The sequence below is a fragment of the Rhinatrema bivittatum genome, chromosome 7 (genome assembly GCF_901001135.1).
Source record: "Rhinatrema bivittatum chromosome 7, aRhiBiv1.1, whole genome shotgun sequence".
In the NCBI taxonomy this organism is placed as follows: Eukaryota; Metazoa; Chordata; class Amphibia; order Gymnophiona; family Rhinatrematidae; genus Rhinatrema; species Rhinatrema bivittatum.
In genome coordinates this window covers 3,867,514-3,886,625 of record NC_042621.1, presented here as the reverse complement: position 1 = coordinate 3,886,625, position 19,112 = coordinate 3,867,514, and positions in this window count along the sequence as shown.

Genomic DNA, 19,112 nt, shown 5'->3' with positions numbered 1-19,112 from the left:
TTTCACTCGTGTCATAGGAGGCACTAAGATGTTGAAGATGATGATTCTCAAATTTTAAAACTGCCGAAGCTCCGGTCACCCACTTCACCAAACAAGCACCTTGTTGCGTCTTCACAATCAACTTACTTTAAAAGGCTTGCCAAAGCATGCAAAGCCTGCATGGATTAGCATCTGATTGACACGACTTCAATTAGGCCTTAAATCATAATTCATTCAGCCTGAGATCCTTTCAGTAATAAAATACTTTGATCCTTGAAATTGTGCTAACAATGGCCTTTGGCTTACCTAACACTAAACCAGTGCTTCATTGTAAGTTACGAGCTGTTGAAAACAAATGAGTGGCGGGCAGTGACTGGATAAGATTCATGAAAGATATTATTTCTTTAGGAGAGACTGCCATCACATTCCTGTTTTGTGTAAGTGGATAAACAGCTTACATATCACTGTCTGCTGGATGATTAAGGAATAATTGCCACGTAGAGTGTCTCTCTCCTCAGCTCTAGGACGACATACCAAGACTGAGCAAACATTTCTTTATTGGACAGCACCAAAAATATGCTGTGAATTGTGTCTTGAGCTGCCTAGCATGACTGATACAACTGTCTCTTGCTTGTCGCGCCCAGACACATGTACTACTGAAAACTAATGTAGTGTAAAGAAGATGAATTGCTCTTAAAATAGAAAGTGTTTATACCCTTCTCTTTCTCTTTTGTCTTATTAACTATATCGGGGCCAGATGCACTAAAGGGTTTGTCCTGCGCCTGGGAGGAAAATGATTCGTGCTCGTGGACCTCAGATGTCACGAAACACGTAGCTGCTCCTCAAAGTAGCCATTTTAGATTTTCCCCATTATTTGTAATCACGGCCTTCTCTCACCAAATGCACACAGTACATACTAGAGGGTTCCCAGTTAGCACCGTGGATTGGCCAAGAGCTGACATCAATCCTACGTATGCACAACCCACCAGGAGAACTATCACACATATTGTATTGTAATGAATAGCCTTTCCCTTGGGATCAAGGAATATTATCTTGGCCACATACGGCAGCCTCCCACATCCCAGCACTTCCTGCACTGGAAACCATGACCTATTTGTCACTGAACTAGCTCATGTCCATTTTAGGTGCAAGGTGGCCATAAACTCAAGCTTTTACTTCTTTCCACAGGGCAAGGACATGGGCTACCCCTCCTCCCATTATGAAAAAAAATACAGTGGTAGACTGTTAGAAGCCAGATTGCAGAGTCCTCACTTTACCCTCATCTATACTGACCGAAATTTCCTCCCCTCCCAGAAAACCGAACCCACCTTCTCCCTGAACATGAGAAGGCAGGTTGCCACTATGAGCCATAGGACTGACAGCGTCTGCAGTTTAAGTCTTTGTGTGCAATCTGATCTTTCTGAAAGTTGAGAGCATTATCTCTGGGTTGACCCCTGCTCCGGCCTGCTTGAAGAGCCTTATTCTTGGATGGTACTTCCAAGGGTCTGCCCCTAATGCACTCACATTTACCAGTGAAGCACAATAAACAGCGGGGGGGAGGGATCTCATTACGATTGCATGGCTTTTTGCTAAATGTTTTCTTTTGGTGTATGCTACTAAATTCCCTGTTGGTATGGTTTTGAATCGCGTTCTGTAGAGCAACGATGGCTTGCCATTTGACAGAGAAAGTGAATATGTCACACAAAAATGGTCATTTGAATAATCTGCATATTGCTGAAATGACTCAGAGGCCAAAATCACTTCTTCATTCCTCAGAAACCGCTAAAGAAATGAATTGCTTGATCCACAGAAAAAAAAGTATTTAAGTGGATCAATAACAACTGTGAATTATGTGTTGAGAGGCAGAAATGCAGACAACCTCAAGAAACAGAGAGGACTTAAGAAGGGCTCCTGCTATGATACAATAGGCATTCAGTGTAAGGTTTTAATAGTTTGAAAGTTTCATGCTGTTTTTTGGTAAGAATAAGTGGGGTTTCTGCAGCTGTGACCTCACTCATGGAATGCGAGCATTAGAATTAGTGTTTTTTTTGTAAGGAGGAACTATAAGCCCACCCAGGGCTCACGAAACCATTTAGACTTCCATTGAAGCTCACATAGATGAAGACCACCATTTCTCTCTGTCTCATAGGTGTTGGTACTTCATTTTGCCCTGAAAAATATAAAATGCTAAGCATCAGATGGAAAGGGGGAGGATGTCGAGGTTCAAGCCTGATGAAAGAGAGTCAAAAGTGCTAGAGAAAAATGTGCAGTGTGATTTTCTCAAAGAAAGTGAACCACACCTTCTTCCATTACAGGCCCACATGCAAGGTATAGCCAAAGGAATTACACCTTCCAACCATTTAACGCTCCCTCTCAAGCTGCCTCCCACGCTGTGACCTGGGGATTGGCATTGGTTTTTATAAACTCTCAGCTGGGTTCTTCTAAAGATCTAATACTTACAAGCCACCCCTAATCTCCATCTACACTATGGTCGACCTTATCTCCTATCGTTTACTTGTGTAAATTAATAACCTGTCCTTTCTCTTCCTCTAAGCCAAGTTCTTATCACCTTGTTATATGTAACTGCCTTTTCAGCACTTTGTTATTGTTATGTTTACTTTGCACCCCTGTTTTATGTGAACCAGCATGATGTGACTGCTGTCTCGAATGCCGGTATATAAAAAATCTAAATAAATATAAAGAGCGCAAAATCCTCGGATGGGACCCAGAATGCCCTAGTGGAGTCCCTAACTTGATGGACTCTCTACCAGGGTACTATCAAGCTAGGGCGAGAGAACATTGTAGAAATCTCATCTGAGTCTGACTTTCCTCACTCCAAATGATGTCAAATCTCCACTGAGGTGTACTGTGCTGTTTGTACGTCTCACTCTGCATGTAAAACTGTTCCCAGAACCCCAACACCACCACCAAAACCTCACCTCGAGTTACTAGCTGGCCCTCCTATAGTGCTGTAATCCACTTGGAAGCGCTGAAAAAAAGTGCGAAAAGCGGAATATAAATCTAAATTAAATAAAAATATAAATAGTTGACTACTATGCAGGGCTTATAGAGAGGCTCCCTCTCTCCTTCTCCCTCTTTCTCTCTTTCCTCTGGGCACTCAAGTATCACAGGGTGCAAAACCTTTAACACACACCCTGCAATAAACTACCCATGCACAGTGCAGTAATTCTAAAATTATTCTAGCAACACCCCTTTCCCTTATAACGTGAAAATTATAGCATTTTGACTAATCTAGGGGCAAGTTAATCCAATAAGAAGGTCTCATCTACAACTTAATTTTATCGGCCTTTATTCCTCCATATCCAAGTAGAATAACGTGGCATCCACACTACTTTGACTATGTCAGGAAACTCACCAGAACTGAATAATATTAAGATGGATACTCCCAAGTTGTAATTTTAATTTGGAGAATATAAAGTTGTAAAAACATGCATAGCACTTCTATTATGTTTGGAGTAAAGGATCCTGATTGTTACGTTTGGGCAGTGATCTGGTGTAGTGAACACCACCTTCGGGAGTGACTCCAGGTGGAGAGAGACAGGGATAGCTGGAAGGTCTCTGATGATGGCTGGGAAGGAATGTGATGCGGCAGGAGTGTATGGAGCTGGGCGATGGCTGTGACATATGGAGCAGAGTACTGGTTGGGATACAAAGTCAAGGTCCAGGCAGGGTCAAGGCAGGTGGCAGGCAACAGAGTCAAAGTCCAGGCAGGGTCAAGGCAGGCGGCAGGCAGCAGAGTCAAAGTCCAGGCAGGGTCACAAGAACCTTATAGCAAGACAGAGAGCCCGAAGGTCTCTGATGATGGCTGGGAAGGAATGGTTGGGATACAAAGTCAAGGTCCAGGCAGGGCCAAGGCAGGCGGCAGGCAAACAGAGTCAAAGTTCAGGCATTGGTTTTTATAAACTCTCAGCTGGGTTCTTCTAAAGAGCGCAAAATCCTCGGATGGTACTGGAATGTGATGCGGCAGGAATGTATGGAGCTGGGCGATGGCTGTGACACATGGAGCAGAGTACTGGTTGGGATACAAAGTCAAGGTCCAGGCAGGGTCAAGGCAGGTGGCAGGCAACAGAGTCAAAGTCCAGGAAGGGTCACAAGAACCTTATAGCCATACACACATGGCAAGGCAGAGAGCCCGAAGGCCACGCACACACAGTAAGGCAGGAGACCCGAAGGCCACGCACACACAGTAAGGCAGGAGACCCGAAGGCCACACATACACAGTAAGGCAAGACAAGGCAGAAGGCCTGAAGGCCACACACAGCAAGGCAAGGCAGAAGGCCCGAAGGCCACACACAGCAAGGCAAGGCTAGAGCAGGGAGCCCAACGAGCTCGATGCCGAAGCACTGGAGTCTAGGGTAGGCAGGGCTGTAAAGGCACATCCAAGACATAGAGCGGATGGATTGGGCCAGCCAGGAGAGCCTGCTCTTGAAGGACCCCTGGTGGTGAGGCGGTTGCACAGCAGCCATAGCCGTAACACCGATGAAGGGTACAGTATAGAAACCGAAACACAGAGGTATGATTCTTTATTGAAGTTTTGTATTTAATGTTTTAGGAGTGTTTGATACATCACTCAGGACCCTGTAGTTATTCATGCAAATGCTGGATGATGATGTGTACTCTGAGGGCTGGATTTTAATACCTATGCGCGGGAGTACATTTGTGCGCACAACCTGGCATGCACAAATGTACGCCCAATTTTATAAGATGCGTCCAGATCCTCCCCATGGGAACTGGCAGACATGTTATCTCATTAAAGAAAATCCCAGTTCTCATACCTCTCCTGCAGTCTTTTCTATTCCCCCCTTCTCACTCCGTGGCACCAACGGGGCCCCAGAATTCTCATTTCTCCCAGATGACTCTCAGCTGCATCGTATTACCAGATCTCAAATCACGTTGCTCCAGTTTCTCCTCTCTGACAATGGACGATGCCACCTCTTCTATTTAGGGCCTTTCTAAGTAAAAGGCCCACTCTCTGAGTCTCCAGGCCCTTGGGTCCTCAGAAACCAAAAAAAACAAAAAGGTTCACTCAAAGGGGAAATTAAACTAGGCAGGAAGGGTGAAAAAAAAACCCTCCCTCCTCAACCATGGACAAAAAAGTAGAGATAGGGTACTCTGTCTCCTTACTTGTCACAGCCTCTGTTTAGAGAGGCCCCAGAGTGCTAAGCATAGGACATGCTACCCTTCAGGGGTTAACTCAGGAAATCCATGCTCTGAGAGGGTGGTAGGGCTTTCTAAAGGCTTTCAGCACACCATCTCCTGCTAGTCCCAAGCCTTTACTAATCTCTCAGCACCTCCCCAAGCTTTTGGTTCACTCGTACTGGTAAGGAGTGAGTCCTCTGGTTCCTTACGCCTGCATTACATTTGTACTGAAACATAGGCGCATACGTTTGGAGCTGAAATGTGTGGTATTTTATAAACTATGCATCTCCTGCTGCACAGTTTTATAAAACTGGCATTAATCTCTGCACGTCCACTTTCACGTGCAAATAATGTACCACAGACATGTTTGAAAGTCAGGCTCCCCCAGAAAATATACACATTTTGAGCCTATGGAACGAATTTGCCTGATCTAAAGCCTTGTTTAAGATGCATTCAGCTGAGCGATATTGGTTACTCAACACCATATAGCTCTTTTGGTTGCAAGCCGATGTTTGAGGTCATTTTGTTACTTGTGTTTTTGTTTGTAATAAAGTTAATTATGTACACACAGGAAGATTTTCAGAGTTTTGGGGGGTTTTTTTGTTTTTTTTTTTGCTTTTCAGCCTGTTTATTCAAAGCATTCCTGTGCTATCATATTCAATAAGTTTTCTGTTCTTTGCACATTAATAACTACAAATGGCCACCCTTCCTTGCTATTCTTTGGGCAGGAGTAGGCACTTTTCATCTGCTAACATTGAAGGCTACTGGCATTGCCTTCATTCCAACTCAGTCCTGATGGCACCCTGTTATGTAGCTCCTCGATAAACTGATAAAGAAGCAACCCCACTCATCAGGAATGGTTACTGGTGAAATATTAAAAATAAGCAGACTCTTATGAAATTATGCATTTATAAGGAGAGTTTCGTGTTTCTTGCTGGACTCTCTGGTAATGGTCCTCTCTCTGCCTATGGAGTTAGGGAGCACAAGGAACCAAGAAGAATTTCCAAAAGTGTACATGCTGAACCCCTAACAGAGCATCCTATTGAGCAAATCAGAAAATGACTTTAAATTAGGGAAAATAACAATCTAAAACCCCAGCTCAGGGGCAGGCAGCATTTGCTCAGCCCTTGACAAACCAGGATACAGTAGTTCAGGGGGTATGAACCCTGCCAGTTAGGTTTACCTGGGAGCAAGGCAAGAGGCTGAATAAGGTTAGTGCTCGTCAACTCTTCCTTTCTAAATTTGGGTTTTAACCTGCATGCACTCAATTTGATGCATTAAGAACAGACTACATCTATTAAAAAAACAAAACAGTCTGATGATCTCCACAGCTAGTGGCGTATCACACATGTCCCAGCACTGATGGGTTTCCAAGTGCGAGGCGGACGACTCTTAAACCCTTTTTGCTAGCAACTTTTAAAAATCAAGTTCTTCCGGATAAACTGAAGGTGAGAATGGAAAAATAAACATGAAATGATTCATTGTGGATCCTCTTCTTCTTTCTGAATATGAGTCTTTTGCTCTGTGTGTGTGGGGGGGGGGGGGGGGGGTGTCACGGCTACACTCTGTTGCAATCATTATTTGTATCATAATTGTCTTGAGCAGATTCAGGGCATGCTTTGTGAGAAGAGTGGGGTTAGTGGGTAGTGAGCACACTGCATCCTGTGATGTCCGGTTTCAAAGCTGTCAGGGGTATCAACTTTTTTAGGATAATGATACATTAAAGAAAAGAAAAGAAAAGAGCTATAGCTCTCTTCCCATCTAAGGTTAGCAATGTTTGCATGTATGTATTGCATGAAATACATCAGCACATGTAAACAATTAGAGGACCTGATGGCACTAAATGATCCGTCCCTGGCTGCAATGGAAAGGAACTGAAATATTTTCCCCATCTTTTTGCAGGCGCATTGCAAACCCGAATGTAGAAACAATATTGGGAGGCGTTTACAGTTTATTGTCTTAACAGACTTTGCCGCTGTTTGCAAATGCACAGACAGGATGGGGAGACGTTCATTGGCCACCATGGCCAGAGCACTCAAAATCCTTTAAGCTGCTAAAATGGAACTTCATTAACAGCTATGAATGATAAATATTATTAGAATCAAGGATGAAGAATGGCTGTGTGCATTTAATTGTATGCACTTACAGCTCGGACTGGTGTTGTAATGAGATGACTGGAATACAGAGATACGAGCATTGGCAACCATCTTTTAAACTTAGCCCTTCCTGTTACTCACTGAGTGAGTTTAAGCTTAGATTGAAACATTTGGGTTTGGTGGAGGAGGAATCATGATTTATTGAACATCATTGCTACTTAAATATATTATCATTGTGTCAATGCCTTAATGTCAAGCTTTAATTATATCTGGTGTTTATAGGCAAGCTTGTTCAACTTGGTTTTTATAAATATGAATGTATTTTTAGCAGGTTTAATAACAACCAATCACTGTGTGCTCATTTATTTACAGAGAAAAACGAAGAAAATGGTTAGCTAAAGAGAGAGAAACTTTGCATGGCTTCCTGCAGCGATTAGCATATGTTATTTACAATAGTGTGCACTATTCAGTGATTTAGCACATGAAGCCATCTTTGTAAAGCTTATCTCCTTTGAGGTCCATATTCAAAAGCCATTTAGATGGATATCTTAAAAATTATGGGGTAAATATTCAGCCGCTAAGCAGCTAGTTAAGTTAGCCAGATATCCAACCCAGCTATCAACCAGGATATTCAGTCGCTGAATATAACTGGATAAGTTAAAGTTAGCGAAATATGTGATATTCGACTAAGTTTAGACCTACACTATGGCACATCTAATTAGCCACTCTTCTTCTGAACACCTACTTCCCTTTCCTGGAATGTTTTGACTTACCCAGCTAAGTTATAGCCAGATAATTTGTTATCCGGCTAGAATTTAGCCAGGTACATAAGAACATAAGAAATTGCCATGCTGGGTCAGACTAAGGGTCCATCAAGCCCAGCATCCTGTTTCCAACAGTGGCCAAACCAGGCCATAAGAACCTGGCAAGTACCCAAACACTAAGAAGATCCCATGCTACTGATGCAATTAATAGCAGTGGCTATTCCCTAAGTAAACTTGATTAATAGCCGTTAATGGCCTTCTCCTCCAAGAACTTATCCAAACCTTTTTTGAACCCAGCTACACTAACTGCACTAACCACATCCTCTGGCAACAAATTCCAGAGCTTTATTGTGCGTTGAGTGAAAAAGATTATTCTCCGATTAGCGAAGAGAGCTAAAGCTCTCTTCGCTTATGTCTCCAGCCTCACTCAAACCATACCGCGAGAAATCCCCTGCGACATGGCACAGTCTAAAGCTGATGAACTCGCTCAGTTTTTCCAAAATAAAATCAACAATCTTTTAACTCAACTGCCTTCCAATACCGCTGACGCCTTTCCATTATATCAACACCCAACCTTCAAAAACTCCAGCCTAAACACTTTTGAGCCCGTCTCTTCCACTGAGATACATGCCATCTTGAGAAGAATGAAACCTTCGTCTCACCCCGCAGACCACATCCCTACCAAACTACTTCTATCTATTCCAGACACAATAGCCACATCATTGACAAACATCATTAACTGCTCTCTAGCCCAAGGATCCTTCCCAGATGATCTCAAAATGGCTTCAATCTCACCACTCCTAAAGAAACCCAACCTTGATCCGAAGGACCCTAACAACTTCCGCCCCATAGCTAACCTTCCATTCATCGCCAAGATCATGGAAAGACTAGTCAACTCTCAACTTTCAAACTACATCGAAGACAACAATCTTCTCTTCGCCCCACAACACGGATTCCGAAAAAATCGAGGCACAGAATCCCTCCTTATCTCTTTGACAGACCATATCCTACTGGGCCTTGACAAAGGAAATTCATACCTATTGATCTTGCTGGACCTGTCCGCAGCGTTCGACACGGTCAACCACGCTATCCTCCTTAACCAGTTGTCATCCATAGGAATCAGCGGCACCGTCCTTTCCTGGTTTAAAACCTTTCTCAACAATAGAGGTTACAAAGTTAAACTCCAAAACAAGGAATCCTCAAGATTCAACTCTGCCATAGGAGTCCCACAAGGTTCGTCTTTATCTCCGACTCTATTCAATATTTACCTTCTTCCTCTCTGCCAACTTCTCACCGACCTCAATCTAAAGTTTTTCCTATACGCAGATGATATTCAAATCATCATCCCTATCAAAGACACATACTCTAATACTCTTGACTACTGGGAATCATGCCACAAAAAAATCAAACAACTACTCAACAGCCTACACCTCATCTTAAATTCCTCTAAGACTGAAATCCTACTCATCTCTCCTGAGAACAACACCTCCAACAGTTCTCTTCCTACCAATCTGCCTACCACACAAGCTAGAGACCTAGGAGTAATAATAGACAACCGGCTAAACTTCAAGGCACACATCAACAAAACAACCAAAGACTGCTTCTATAAACTTCAGGTCCTGAAAAGGATAAGACCTCTTTTCCACGCTCAAGACTTCAGAACGATCATCCAAGCAGTCATTTTTTCGAAACTAGACTATTGCAATTCCCTATTGCTAGGTCTACCATCATCATACTCCAAACCCCTACAGATGGTTCAAAATTCAGCAGCCCGAATCTTGACAGGCGCAAGGAAAAGAGACCACATATCCCCCGTCCTGAAAGAGCTTCACTGGTTACCAGTCTACTTCCGCATCATGTACAAAGCCATAACCATCACCTACAAAACTATACATCAACTTACCACTCTCGATCTTCAATTCCCTCTCCAAACACATAATTCTACCAGACCTACTAGAGATGCTTATAGAGGCTCCCTCCAAGTTCCCCCAGCGAAAACGACCAGACACATCACCATAAGAGATCGCGCCACCTCCACAGCTGGCCCTCTTTTGTGGAATTCCATTCCTACAGACCTCAGACAGGAGCCCTGCCTCCCAACTTTTAGGAAAAAACTTAAGACTTGGTTATTCAAACAAGCATTTCCGGACACAACCCAATGACACATTCCAATGACTCCTAAAACACCACTCCTCTTGTATATAACATTTATTCTGTATACTATATTTAAATTGTATATTGTTTAACCATCTCTTTTCTCTCCTCTCTTCTTCCTTCTCCAAGTTCGGCTACCCTTGTTAAATGTAACTGTACTTCGGACACCACAGTTCTAGTTTTTGTTTATAATGCACTCCTGTTCGATGTAAACCAGCAAGATATGTTTTCATGATTGCCGGTATATAAAAACTCTAAATAAATAAATAAATAAAATAAAATAAATGTGCTACTTGCTAACTTCATGGAATTCCCCCTAGTCCTTCTATTATTCGAAAGTGTAAATAAGGTAAGCCTTTTAAATATGCGGCTAAGCCATTTAGACAGATAACTTTCACGTTATCCATCTAAATGGCTTTTGAATATGTACCACTATCTGTCTAAATGGAAAAACCAGCATTTTCAGCCATTTATCTGGCTAAATTCTAAGGGCCTGATTTTAAAAACTTTATGCGCGCCGGGCCTATTTTCAAAAGGCCCGGCAATGCGTGTAAAGCCCCGGGACGCATGTAAGTCCCGGGAATTTACTAAAGGGGCGGGAAGGGGGCGGGGTCATGGGCTCCAGGCACAGCGACCATTTGCTGGTAAAATAAAGGTTGGGGGGTTTAGACTAGGGCTGGGGGGGAAAAGTTAAGGGAAGGAGTGGGAAAGTCAGGCTAGAGTCGGAGGGAATGGGGGAAGGCAGCATGGCTCGGTGCACGCAAGGTGCATAATTGTGCACCCCCTTGCGCGCGCCGACCCAGGATTTTATAACATGCGCGTGCACTTCTTTTAAAATCTACCCCTAACTGAATAATGAGTTATCCAGCTAGAATTTGGCTGGATTAGCCAGGAGCTGCCTGCTGAATATCCTGTGAGCTGAACATGTGTATTCTGGCTAACGTGCGGAGCCACACAGCAGCTGAATAGGGACCTCTAAAATTTTGCATATAGTTCCTCATGCACAAAATTTTATTCAAATTCATGTTATTGAGCTGCTGTGATGCAAATTCATGCAAAGTAGTTTATTAACTACGAGCGTGGCACAAAAGCGCGTGTGAAATTGGTTTCACAGACTGGATTGCTGAGGAGCAGTTATTTTTTGCAGGATATATAGAATAAAGGATTAACACATAGGTATGACCTACAACTTGTTTACTGTCTCTTTAATCTACTTATATTTTTTCACAATTTTCCTTTGCTACAATTTGCAAGCTATTTTATCTTTGAGGCTCATTTGCACATCTAGAAAAGCAGCGCACGGAATTCTCGACGGTGCATGAAAAACCTCGCACTTTAAATGCTCAGCCCTCAAAAACAGCCTCAGTGCCCTGAATCTTGTAGCTGCTGAGGACTTCCTGCTTAAATCTGCACAAGAAAACAATCTAAAAGCGTGCGACTTGCGTGCGCACACGGGACCATCTTCAAATGTTACAGGGCGGCTGCTGGGTGCCGCTCAGCATGGGCACTTCGGAAGATAGCAAAGGATGCAGCATGTCCATCATTTGGTTTCAAAGTTCAGGAAACTAAAGGATACATTTATGCAAGAATGGTTAAAAATATACTGTTTTGTTAGTTCAAAAAGAATGGCTTGCATATGTTATTTATTTATTTATTTATTTATTTGTTTGTTTATTTGAAAGGATTTCCAACCTGCACTCACAGCAAAGGTTCGAGGAGGGAGACAAAAGGATTTCTAACCTGCACTTTTAGAACAATTTTAAAGTCTCACGAGAAGCTCTGAGTATATTTGGAAATCATCTGGGGTCTCTTTACATGCACAAATTATATGAAGACTCAAGACAAAAAATGGAAACCCCTTTCATCATTTGGGATCTCTTTCCGCTGGTCACTTCAGTTGCCATCTTACATATTATTCAGCCGAAGTCTGGGATGATGACTGGCTCAAATACCACTTTGTGCCCTTTGACCTGTGACACGGAGAACATCTGATAACGAGCCTGACTGCGGTCCCTTTGGGAGGGTGCTAAGGTCGCGCCCTGACGTGTGACTCCTTCTATAGGGGAAGGCAGCCCAGGCTGTGAAGTCACTCAAAGAGTCCCTTGTCCACCTTGTACTGTTTATTTGCAGGGCTGCGCAGCTCCTTTGGCCGGGGGCGACTTGAGTTTGCTAGTTGAAAACGTTTAAATCCAAGACGTTTTGTACTAACACTGCAGCCACCCTCAGCTCTAGGAGACATCAGAACAGCCAAGGCTTTGGGAGTGTTCTCCAAAGCCTTTCTCAATCCCACTTCTTCACTCTTCCCTTCTGTTGTCAAGTACCTAACGAGCTGCAACTCGCTCTGCCTTGTGCATGGAAGAAATGATGTCCTCAGTGGGACACTCACCGGTTCAGAAACAAACGTTTTCCCACAGCTGGCGAAGCGTTTCCCCATCGAACTTCAAGAGCCCTGATCAGTGATTTGTTTGCAGGAGATAAAAGTCCACCTGGGCAAATCGTGTGGGATCCAGGCAGAATTCGTGGGCAAAACAAAAAAAAAAAAAAATCCCCCAGAAAGAAATGAAAGTGACAATGTTCCGAAAAAGAATGGGAGAGTTCTTTGTTTTCCCATGTGCGAAGAAAAAGACATTTTACCATGTTTCCATCTATTTTGATGGACAAATTCCTTCCACGGGAGCCATCAACGATAATTAATGGGGGTAATTATGCAACATCGCAGATAAGAAAGTTGACAAATACACACACACAATTTCATTTTCTAAATTATCCTGCCAAATCCACCAGCACAAGTTACACCTGCTAAATTATCCGCACAAATTTTCCATAAAAGAATGTTATGACTTCTAGGTGTGAGGGCCCTGGGCTGAGGTGAGAGATGGTACCGCCCACAGGGAGGAGCCCCGTGAGCCTCACCGTCAGGAGGCGCGGTCTCAGCGGACGTCAGACACAGCTGTGGAATAGAGTCTTTATTACGGGCCAATTCAGTAAAAACGCGGGAGAGCGGACGAACGCCGGTGCGCGCGATTCTGTATGCCGCTCCGGGTTAAAAGGAGGCGCTAGGGACACTAGCGCGTCCCTAGCGCCTCCTTTTAACCCGGAGCGGCAGCTGTCAGCGGGTTTGACAGCCGACACTCAATTTTGCTGGCGTCGGTTCTCGAGCCCAGTGACAGCCACGGGCTCGGAAACCGGACGCCAGCAAAATTGAGCATCCGTTTTTTGGCCCGACAGCCACAGGCCCAATTTAAATTTTTTTTTCTTTTTTTTTTTCTTTTTTACACCCTTCGGGACCTCCGACTTAATATCGCCATGATATTAAGTCGAAGGGTGCACAGAAAAGCAGTTTTTACTGCTTTTCTGTGCACTTTCCCGGTGCCGTCAGAAACTAGTGCTTACCTTTGGGTAGGCGCTAATTTCTTAGAGTAAAATGTGCGGCTTGGCTGCACATTTTACTTACTGTATCCCACGCGCATACCTAATAGCGCCCTCAACATGCATTTGCATGTTGAGGGCGCTATTAGGTGCCGCGGGTTGGACGCGCGTTTTCCATCCCTTACTGAATAAGGGGTAAGGGAAAACGCGCGTCCAAAAGCAGGCTCTGTGAGAGAGGTAGAAAGGCACAGCCCGCAGAGCGGGAGGTGCAGGAAAAGTAACAAGGTCTGAGCAGAGATTTATACCCAGAGGGAATACCTCAGACGTGGAGATCCGCTAGTGGCCCACAGAGCGGGGTACGCCGAAGAAGTCTCTCCGTAGTGGTGATGTGGTAGTGGCCTGCAATGCAGGGTACACCAAAGGATTCCTCACTCAGAGATGGTATGGTAGTCACCTGAGGTACGGGAACACAGGTGAGGGTCTGTAGCAATGATGCGGTAATGGCCTGCAGCGCAGGGTTCACCAGAGTGGTTCCTCACTTAGAGATGACACGGTAGAGGCCCAAGGCACGGGGTACACCGGAGAGGATCTCACAATAAGGCTGGTATAGTAGTGGTCCGTGGAGTCAAGGTACTCACAGAGTGGTAGTTCCAGGAGAGGTCCCAGGGAACATGAACAGACAGCAGTCCAAGGCAGAAGGGCCTCCGAGGAGCGGATAGCCAGAGACGAGGAAGGGTCCCCGAGGAGCGGGTACCCAGATTGTCTCCTACCGAAGTGCAGAAACTGGAACAGGAAGTCCGTAAGAGTGAAGCGGATTCAGCAACAAGGGAACTCCTTGCTAACTCGTCAATAGGCAGGGCCAGTCAGCTTAAGTATAGCAGAGTGAAGACGTCATCCGGAGGGGGCGCCCCGGAGGTTCCCGCCATGACGTGCTTAAGATTGGCCTGTGCGCGCGTGCGCCTAAGTGATCCCGAAGGCAAGATGGCGGTCGGCAGCGCCCACGCTGTCCCGGGAACGCCAGGAAGGTCGGCGGTAGCTGGCGGAGGCCGCCACTTTCCACAATGATGACAAGGCAGCAAAAGAAAGAGGTGAGCAGCTGTCTGCGACCGAGGGGCATAACAAAAAATGTGCATGCATGTTAGTTTAAAATCCAAAGAATGTGCGTAAGTCACAATCCCGACCAGCCTCTCCCCTATGGGGTGAGTTTTCAAATGTCCGTGGGTATTTTGGGTCTCACATGTACATCTGCACGCACAAAAAAAGGGGCAGCCCAGGAGTGCATGATAGTTGCCGTTTTATAAGAGAAATGCTAATATATTTGTGAACATATTTGCGAAATTGTACACCTGCTAATTAATAATCTTGCGCAATCGATAGACTCACCTGGTGTCTGCTACTGGTTTGGTGGAAGGTCTGGGTGGAGGGCCTTCAGAGTGAAGAAGTAGGAGGTTCCCATTGACCTGGAGAAGGACTGGGTGAACTGGTGGCAGGATTGGCAAACTGCTGATTTCAATTCTGTGGGCATGTTTTAAAACACACCAACTTGTGTGCAGAAACCAGGGTACCCACGATTAAGTCCTGTTTTCTGCATTTAAAAGACACGCTCATATGTCTGTTGGTAGATGTCGGTATATTTTATAGTCGGTGCACACCTGATACACCCAAGTTATAAAGTGCCGCGGTAGTTCTCCCCGCGGCCATATACCCACATATATGGGGCCGTGCAGAGTTGTTTGATCCTCAATGCATGTAAAAGTAAATGCGTGCAGTGTGTCCATGCTCTGTTTCACCCACATATCAGCCACTCACATATCAGCCACGTCTTCGTGGAAAGCTTTACCTGCAGCATCCGTTTGAAAGTTACGCTCCCTGAGGGCATTTGTCAGCAATCCAGCAGAATTAGAAATTCACCTAGATTTCCCTGTCTGAAAATTGCCTTCTTCGGGCTGAATAAAGTACTTGTGGGCTTCCAGAGCGCGTGCACTTTCAGCCGGATTGCAAGGAGACGTTACCAGAGGCTGAGGAAGAAAGCAGCATGGATACAAAGTTTGGAGTCAGTCGAGAGGGAGGCTACTAAAAGGGTCAGTGGTCTTCCTTCTAAAACACATGGGGGATAGACAAAGATCTAAACACGCACACCCTAGAGGAAAGGGGAGATATGAGAGAGACATTCAAATCTCTCCAAGGTTTCCATGCACAGGGGGGTGGGAGGCTCTAGAACGAGGGGTCATGGGATGAGGTGAAAGGAGATGGGAAATATTTCTTTACAGAGAGGGTGGTGGGTGCATGGAGCGGCCTCCCCAGCAGAGGTTGTGCAGATGAAAACAGTATCTGAATTCAGGAAGGCATGGGGTAAACACAGGGGCATCTCTGCGGGAATGGTAGGGATCGTAGAGCTGAGAGGCTGGTGTGGATGGTCAGGCCACAGGGTCTTTTTCTGCCATCACATTTCAGTGTTTCTACGTGACATTTTCAAATGTATGCTTGCTATTTTCGCTCCTCGTGGCCCCTTCACAAAAGAGCAGTGGAAAAAAAAATGTTCTGCTTCATTTCAATTAATTTTTAAAATAACATGAAAGAAAAACTAACAATTGTATTTGTTTTTGTTATTTCATCTAAAAAAAACCAAAAAGTTCTGCACAAATGATGAAAAAAAATACTTCCCAGATCCTTCCCCCCCCCCCCCCCCCCCCCCCCAATCTTTCTACCTTCTCTGAGTGGATCCTTCTCTTTCTTCACAGAGCAGGATCGATTCCTGTCAATTTGGCGGGATAAACTACGACGCGTGTCCACAGACGTTTTTTCCAGTTTGTTTTATTTTTCACTTCATGTGTGGCTTGGCGCTTTTCGTTTTGTTTCTTTGAAATAAAAGGGAAAAAGCAATGTCAGGCCCCACCAGAGAGGAAAAGAAATCCCTCCCCAGCCTCCCGTCCGATGCACCCTTCGTTCCTGCCCCACAGGCGGCAATGCTGAGCAACGGTGCCGGTATTTTGCATTCCATATCCAGGCCGGCGCCCATTTCTGTCGGAAAGCAATGGCCAGTGGTGCCAGCCTCAGTCTGCTGGTGCCATTTCTAAGTGCACCGGGGTTCGCTCCTGCCCTGAGAAGAATAAACAGATAGTAAGAGGGCTGGAGGGGGAGGGGAGGATTGAACGGGAAGCTTGTGAGGGATTTTTTTTTTCCCCTCTCTAACTTGGCCCACCATTTTTGTTTTGGTTTTCCTTTTTTGTTTTCTGTTTTTTGTTTTGTTTTTTTTTTTAAAGAAACAAAAAGAAAAACCAACAGTACATGAAACAAAAAAAGTAAAATCCATAATGAAAAAAAAGCCTGTGCACCCACCCTATTAATTATCCCTCAACAAAGTGGCAAACTCGTAACTACCTCCCAAAAAGCAGGCGATTAAAATGCCTGCACAGTAAATAATGCCCCCGAGCTTCTTCTTTGCCCCGTCCATCACATGTCTGCTGTGTTCTTCTCATGTTTCTGGCTCAGCTTAGTGGAGTCTGGCTCATTGCTAGGTTTTTCCACGGGTGTGGGGCGACACAAATACCGCTGATGAATCGAGGCCACAGTGATTATTTTTTTTTTCTGATAGGGTGATTTAAAAATAATTTCTATAAATAAATGGGAATTCACAATAAGCGCTTTCCGTGCAGTTCTCACATAGCAGTCGCACTTCCCGGTGCCTTGTTGTTCGTGTGTCTGTTGAACCAGTTCAGCGCCGTATTTCCACACGAGCACTCTGTTTACAAAATTAGAGGCCCCCTGCCACAGCTAATTCATTTCCCACTTCCTGCAGATAAAAGCGGGCTGACAGACAGCTGCCACCCGTTGAGTATGGGCATCTCTAGAACAGCAGGCTCTTGCCAGAGCATTTTTTCCCCAACCGGCCTGGCGGCTGCAGAGCACGCTTGCTTGTGCGTCACTTGCAGCAAAGTTTCAAAGGAAAACTAGCCAGGTTGTTTCTTTTTGAAATCAGCGAGTGTAAAGGATGTGCACTAAGGGATCGATTTTTGAAAACGCGTGGGCGCGCACATGGACGCACCGATTTTAAAACACGCGTGCGCCGCCTTGCTCGTGTTATCAAATATGATATACGCACATAGGTGCACACGATTTTACAGTCGGCGCGTGCATGTACGGGTGACTCGCAACTCGCATGCATATGTGTGTGTGTGGGGAGGAATTTTGTAAAACATGCGCGGCGACACGATCGAGCCTTTGCCCAGTTTCCTCCCAGTCTGCTCCAAGTAAGGAGCGAACTAGGAGGAAACTTTCCTATACCCCTACCTACTCTTCCTCCCTTTTCCCCTCTCCTCCCTGACTCCTAAACTAACCCTATCTATCCTATTTTTTTTGTTGTTGTTTCAGTACTTATTTCCTCTTCGTCGGAGAAGTAAGTACCGCGCACCAGCCCGCTGCCTGTGCACACTTCCCCAGCATAGGGCCCATTGGCCGTTGTCCCAGTCGACTCCCACCCCCGCCCACCCCCTTTTCTCTGGTCCGGCCCTTCTGCATATATCAGGAGATACACGCGTGGCCGGCCCTTTCTAAAATGCGCCCAGTGTGCTCAGGGCCTAGCCACCCGCGGGGATTTCTCCTTTCACTGACACGTGACAGTGAATGGACCAATGGGCAGTAAGTGAAGGAGTGAATTAATTAATATTGAGTGCTCGACACATAATATTCATTTATTCACTCCTTCATTCGGGCCAGAACTTGGGGATGCTGCTGTCTGTGATTCCTTCTACTGTATTGCGACGATACTAATAGGAAGAATCACAGTAAGCAGGATTTTTTTTGTTTTCTTCATGAGCCCTTGAGCAGGCAGTAATTTTGCCACGTTAAAATAGGCGCCTTGTCCGTGTGGCAATTTTTGGCGTTGCAGGGTAATAGCTATTAGCCTCACATACATGGAATGTACATGTGAGGAGCACTATTAGCCACATGCTCAATTGGACACGCATTTTGGATTTGCTAATCCCCATATTGTATCATGCGTAAGTCCAGCACGTCCACAATGCACGTCCAACTGCATGTTAAGTGGCGCACTGACCTGAACGCCCCATATTGCGTGAGCCTGATAGAGGTTACTAGGTAACACATTTAAGACAAATAGGAGAAAATATTTTTTATTCAACACATAATTAAACTCTGGAATTTGTTCCCTGAGGATGTTGTAAAAGCTGATGGTGTAGATGGGCTTAAAAAAGCTTTGGAAAGTCCTGGAAGAAAAATCCATAAAACATTTTTTTTGTATCTTTTTTATTGGGGTTTTATAACATTACAAGCGTAAAGGATGTAATAATAAATAACATTTAACACACAGTGGATTACATACTAGTTCCAAGTACCATTACTCTCATAAGATCACTCTTAGAACTTTCTTGGAACCACTTAATATAACCTTAACATTAATCTTTACAATGGCATAGCAATGCAATGTTAATACCGTGAAGTAACCCCGTTTCCCTTCCCTGTCCCCCCATTCCCTCCCTATCCCTACCCTCGGTACTTAATCCACCCTGGGTTCAAGTTGTACTACTATTGCTACCCAGCGCTACAACATGCACATAGTTGTGGAAATTGA